Source organism: Sylvia atricapilla, chromosome 6 (assembly GCF_009819655.1).
Source record: "Sylvia atricapilla isolate bSylAtr1 chromosome 6, bSylAtr1.pri, whole genome shotgun sequence".
Taxonomy (NCBI): Eukaryota; Metazoa; Chordata; class Aves; order Passeriformes; family Sylviidae; genus Sylvia; species Sylvia atricapilla.
In genome coordinates this window covers 25,556,937-25,562,936 of record NC_089145.1, presented here as the reverse complement: position 1 = coordinate 25,562,936, position 6,000 = coordinate 25,556,937, and the positions used below count along the sequence as shown (strand labels likewise).

Genomic DNA, 6,000 nt, shown 5'->3' with positions numbered 1-6,000 from the left:
TTTCAACTGTTGAGTGGACGGATCATTTTGTGTATTTTTTAGTTTGATTTTGCTAAGCCTATTTTGCCTTTTTACTAGAAAAAAAATGGTATGGGAAAAGTTTTTACTCTTATGTTATGGATGTATGATTTTGTCTCAAGCGACTGAGAATCAGAGTACTGAACCAAATTTAGCTTGGGAATTGATACAAGGATTTATGCATATTTGGAATCATACAAATCAAGGAATATGTATTAACCTCCCCAACTCTGCATCAGAGGGGTTTAGGTTCATGATGATTTGGTTAAATTTTTCAGAAATATTAACAAGAGAACTGGATAATCTTAAAAAAACAGGAGGAAATGCTACCTGGGGAATGGTTGAATCCCGGTTCCTAGACCAGAAAGGACAACAATGGGATGCAAATGGGACATGGGTAGAATACAAGAACGCCTTTTACCAACTCCCACGAGACTCCACCTGGAGCCATTTATGGAATCAAACATGCTATCGGTCATTAGACACCAACTCTACTGAGACATGGCAAAATGTCACTTCTATTCCTTGCACAGTGGTCCCATGGTGGGACTCCCCTGCTGAGGGTGGGTTTTTCGAACATGAGTACAATTTACACTGGGATGCAGGATGGTGTATACAAATCCCTGATAGCCCAGGAACAGCACACCAAGTTAACCGAACAAATTATGAGTGGGCCTGGTCTCTGAAACAAATCTTTGACCCTATATCTACCCTACAATGGGCTTCCAGGGCCCCCACAGGGAAAATAGTAGAATGGGAAGTGGAGAAATCAGACTGTAAGGACTATCAGACCACACTACCTAATGGAGAGAGCATCTGCTGGAAAGTGAGGAACCGTAGAAGCTTTACCCAAAGTACATCAGAGACCTCCTTTCTGAATTGTTCCCGTGTATTAGATTGTACCACAGGAGCAGGTGAGCCTATAGAAACCTGGTACCTCTCGGAGCTGAGAACTTTTATCCGGGACATGTGTACCTGTTGGGATTATCCCAACTATGGCTATCTAAACCAAGACACCAGATGCAATGGGTCTTATGAAAATTCGGAGACAGCACTGTCCTGTGGCATTCCCATTACACATGGCCCTGACCGAAGAAGGGTCTGGAATTCAAGTAGCGAAGCACAGGAAGTTCCCCAAGGTGACCTGTATCAGTGTTCACAAGCAAAATATCCGGCTCCACGGGGAACAGTATGGGCATGTTCAGATGGGAAAATGTATTCCCACTTGAACATGTATGATATGGCTGGACTCCAGTGTACTATTGGATTTCCTACCATGTGTCCATCTAAAACATTCAATTATACACTTTATCATAACAGCAAAGTGCGGAGAGAAATCCACAATCCAACAGATGCAAAAGGGTGGATTCAGGGGATTCAAGTCCCCGACTATTATACCTGGGGACAAAATGTTGCTTTAGACTTAGAATCATTTTTTGTGTCCAGTGGAGTTACCCAACGACACAAATATGTCTTGGAGAACTTAACTAGGCAAGTCCATGTCTTAAGCAACTGGACCGGACGTTCACTCAGGGAACCAAATGTGCACGCCCAGCAGGCATCGAAAATGGCTTTGCAGAACCAATTAGCCCTAGATATGTTGTTGCTGAAAGAGAATGGAGTGTGTGGGATGCTAAACCTAACGGATGGGGAATGCTGCATCACTGTCCATAATGCCACCACCACCATAGAAGAGGCACGTCAGAAGATGAAGGAGATTGCTGAACAAATGGGAGAACTGTTTCAAGCAATGCAACCCAAAGACTAGTTTGTTGGACTGAGCCTGAATTGTGGATCACATGTACCAAAGTGCCTTGGATTTATGGGATGGGGAAGGTGGCTTGTGTGCATTGCCCTTATGATACTGTGTGTATTCTTGGGTTTGATGATAGGTCAAGAAGTCACATCAAACTGTGATGAGTTCATTATGGTTATAGAGGAAAGGGATAGAGTTTCTAGCACTGTATAATTCCATACCATTCATGTCAGGGCAAGAACATGGTAGAAGCCGGAGGAAGTCGGGCTGGAAGTGGAAGGGTGGGCATCTTTTGCTATGCTCGGGGATGCGGCTTTTCTGGTTTGGTGCTCAAAGACACGCCAGTGAACCCAAGAGCTGGTGAGCTGCTCCGAGAGGAAAAAAAAGAGAGAAAGCAGCAGCATGGTAGAGCCCAGCTGAGGCATGTGGAGCCCAGGCTATAGCTGCTGTGACTGCAGCAGCCACTGGAGCTGCCGCTGGAACCGCCAAGCTCTCCAATCCCATTTCCACAAAGTCAGGCCTGGGAGGAGGGTCCTCTGACCTGCTTCAGAGCCCTGTCAGGTCCCACCAGGTTTTGCCTTGTCCCCGTTCTTCCAGTGTTTTTGGTCTGAGGGGGGAAAGGTATGTTGCAAGCCTTTCCAACATTCTGCTTTTGTTTTCCCATACAGCATGCTGCCCAGCACAGGGCCGGTCATCATTTTGCCTTTGTCATGGAAAACCACACTGGGTGTGGTCTTTGGGAAGTGTTTTTATTAGTTTGGTGGCGAACACCCTTTCGTGGGTAAAAGAATCTCTCTTTTGTACACTCTTTTATTAATATTGTGGTTATTGCAGTTTTTCAGTAAACTGATTGCAATTTATAATATGTGCTAGTGTTTCCTTCACTACTGGAAGGGGGCAGGGGAAAGGGAGCAGCTCGTGTAGATTTAATATTACCACTGGGTTTTAAATCAGCACAGAGCTATAAGAAGAGGATGAAGGAGATTGTTGAGACTTGTGAAAAGACTGGTGACCTCAAAAAAAAATCTCATAAAAGGTCTCATCAAATAGCTGTCATTGAGTGAGGAATATTTGAGTTCACCACCAAAGACTCCAAGAGATGCACTACTGGGAATTTTGTTGCTAGAATTGCTTAGCAAATCCATGCAAACATATTGGTACTTACAATTTTATGGGATAAATATGAAGACACACAAGCATGATTTATTGATAGAGCAGAAGCTATATATAGTGCCTTTAACTGTATTATTAAAGCTGAAGGTAAATAATTAATGGAATGAAGGAAGGATACACATAAAACTCTGGCAGTTTTGGTGGGAAGCATCCCTGTCTTGCGGTAATTAAAATCAAATCTATTCTATTTGTATGTCTTTCTGGCAAAAAAAAGAATATTTCCTCCTTTCACCTGCATGCTTAGAGACACTGTGTGTGGCCACAGAAGCTGTGCAGCCAGTGCGAGAAGCATCAGGGAGGGAAAATGCTCATGGCTGTCTTGAATCAGAACCATAAGCAGTTGTCAGAGAGTCTGAGCAGTTTTCCCAACACTTCACCCAAACACTTTCCAACACAACCACTGCCACGGGCTCCCTGCCTTACTGTGCAGGTGGGAGAACTGAACCCTGTACATGGGGTGCCTGGGAAACCATTCCTAAGTTCAGCCCCAGGAAAGCCTTGAAGTGGGAGAGAGAAGTCTTCTACTTGCACCACTGCATCTGCCTCACCCTTTTGTAAAACCAGTGGTGCTCTGATGCCTGGCCTGAAGATGAACAGAAATGTAGAGATTTAAGTGCTTTCAGTGATCATAAGGGATAAAATTTATTTCTGGCTATAATTTTTCAGTAATATTGCAGCTTTCTAAAGGTATATAAAAAACCCCAATCAGTGATAAAGTGCTTAAATTTTTTACAGCATCAGGGCATTTGTGGTGAGTCCTTCCCAAACACTGAGCCCACCTGGTCCAGTCCAAGACCCAGTGAGGATTTGTGCCTGTTCACATGCTCAGAGGATTCTTTTCCCATGTCTGTCATCTTTATTCATTTCACTGGTGACTATCAGTATCTCAGGGGAGGGTGTCAGAGGATGGAGCCCGGCTCTTCTTGATGGTGCCAAGAAATAGGACAAATAAGGGGCAGAAACTGATGCACAGGAAGTTCCACCTGCGCATAAAGGAGAATTCCTTTATTGTACTTGTGACCGAGCACTGGAACAGGTTGTCCAGAGAGCTGTGGAGTCTCCCTAACTGGAGATATTCAAGAACCCGGATGCAATCCTGTGCTCGAGGAGGACCCTCCTTTAGCAGGGAGGTTGGACCAGATGACCAACTGTGCTCCCTTCCAACTTGACTCGTTCTGTAAAAAGGCTGAAAGTTGACAAAGCACTAAAATCAATAACCAACATTAAAATCAAAACTCCTGCAAGTTCCGACAGCTCTCCCAATAGTTCCTTACGAAGTTTGGCACGCACTACAAACAAGCAACGCATAATAAATTACAGCCACGTTCACAGAGCTTTATGTATCCGCTCTCCCGAAACACCTCCGGCCTGGGGCACGGCCACGCCCTCCGACAATGACAAGGCGCAGCTCCTGCGTGGACCCGAACGCGTCTGTGTGTGTGCGGACACTCGCTGAGGATGCCCCACATGCTGTGGCAGCTGCCGTGGGCCGCACAAGCGCAGGGCGGACCGCGGCTCCGGAGCGCCGGGCCGGGCGGAAGCGGCGGCGGCCGGGCGGAAGCGGCGGCGGCCGGGCGGAAGCGGCGGCGGCCGGGCGGAAGCGGCGGCGGCCGGGCGGAAGCGGCGGCCGGAAGCGGCGGCCGGGCGGAAGTGCCGGCGGGAGCGGCGGCGCCGCGCAGGTGAGTGGCGCCCGAGCTGTGGCGGCTGCGGGGCCTCTCCTGCCGGCGGGATTCCCCGGGGCGGCGGCGGGGCAGGCCCGGCCTGGCCTGGCTCGGTCTCGCCGGCAGGGGCCCAGCACTTCGCCTTTACCCTGGTGTAAAGAGGAGCGCGGCTGCGGGCGCCGCGCGGTCCCCGGTCCAGTGGCCGTGCCCGCCGTGCAGGGAGATGCTGCGGGATCTGTGCCGCTGTGTGCCTCCCTCTCTCCTTCCCTCCCCCCATCAGAGAGGCCTTGCCAGGCCGAGTCTCCATGGCCTGTTTAAGCCTTGGTTCAGAGTCGTTTGTGAAAGTCCGTGAGGGCTGTGAACGCGGTGGGAACGCCGGGACGCATCGGCTCTTCAGTGTGTTAATAGCAGCTTGTGGTTTTTTTAGTTTTATTTTGCGCTGTTCTGCTGCCTGTTTATTGCAGAGTCTCTAGAGACAAGCTGGGACAGCAGCGGTGCTGTTGGCAAGGTGCTGTGTGCATGCACACAGTGTGTGCCTGACAGGCAGAGTCACAGTCTCGGAGTCTTCTGTGACCAGCATGAGATGTGGACCCTCTTTGAGGAGAATTTCTTGCAGCTGTTGACGTTTGTGGATGGGGCTTTTCATCTGAGAGGAGTGACTTTCCAGTGTCTGCCTTCTCCGTAGCAAGTAAAAGTGTCAGGAAGAGTATTGGCCATTACAGCATTGTGTGCAGAAAGCATTTTTGTGGCAGAGCAGAGAATGCACATATCCATTTTGCAAAGGAGTGAATAATCCTGAGTGAGGCTTTCATTGCTTGCTGATCTCAAGTGGGGAAATTGTACTTTTCCACTGGCTGCTGGGCTGCCCAGGAGAGACTGAGATTTGACTCTCTGCTTCTCCTTTTAAGTTCTTACCACAACCAACAAGGTCTAAAGAAAGAGGTTAATTTGAGGCGCTAATTGTTACAGCAGGACCTTGTATTCCTCTTTTGCTCAAATCTGATAACTTTATCAAAACAATGGAAAGTTGTAGACTTGAGAATGGTAAAAAGGCCTTCCCCAGGGTTCACAAATGACAGTAGCAGTCAGAAATGATTTTTTTGCTTCAACACGTAAATTTTTTCTCTTTTCACTGTGTCTGGTTCATAGATGTTACTTGTCTCCCTTTGCATATTTGGCTCTGCTGCTATGGAAGAAAAATGCACTGTAAATGCAGATGAACCAGAAGAAATAAAAAAGCCTACAAGTGTTGGATTTTATCAAGTAAGATGATAATGTGTCCACACATTGCTATGTTGTGCAGTGCAGAAGTGCTGAAAGATCTTGGGCAGCATTCCCAATCCCTTACCTGTGTTCCTAGGACAATGTCTCAGTGTGTTGTTCATGCTGGCT

General features: G+C 47.6%; 1 protein-coding gene across 1 annotated transcript in view; it reads left to right on the top strand.

The window, feature by feature from the left end:
* Positions 1–4,590: 4,590 nt before the first annotated feature.
* The window catches only part of RPAP1 (RNA polymerase II associated protein 1), a 38,736-nt gene continuing 37,326 nt past the window's right edge, over positions 4,591–6,000 (top strand). Inside the window, exon 1 of the mRNA XM_066321235.1 lies at positions 4,591–4,626. The gene's annotated coding sequence lies outside the window, so the exon portion shown is untranslated. The remainder of the gene's footprint in view (positions 4,627–6,000) is intronic.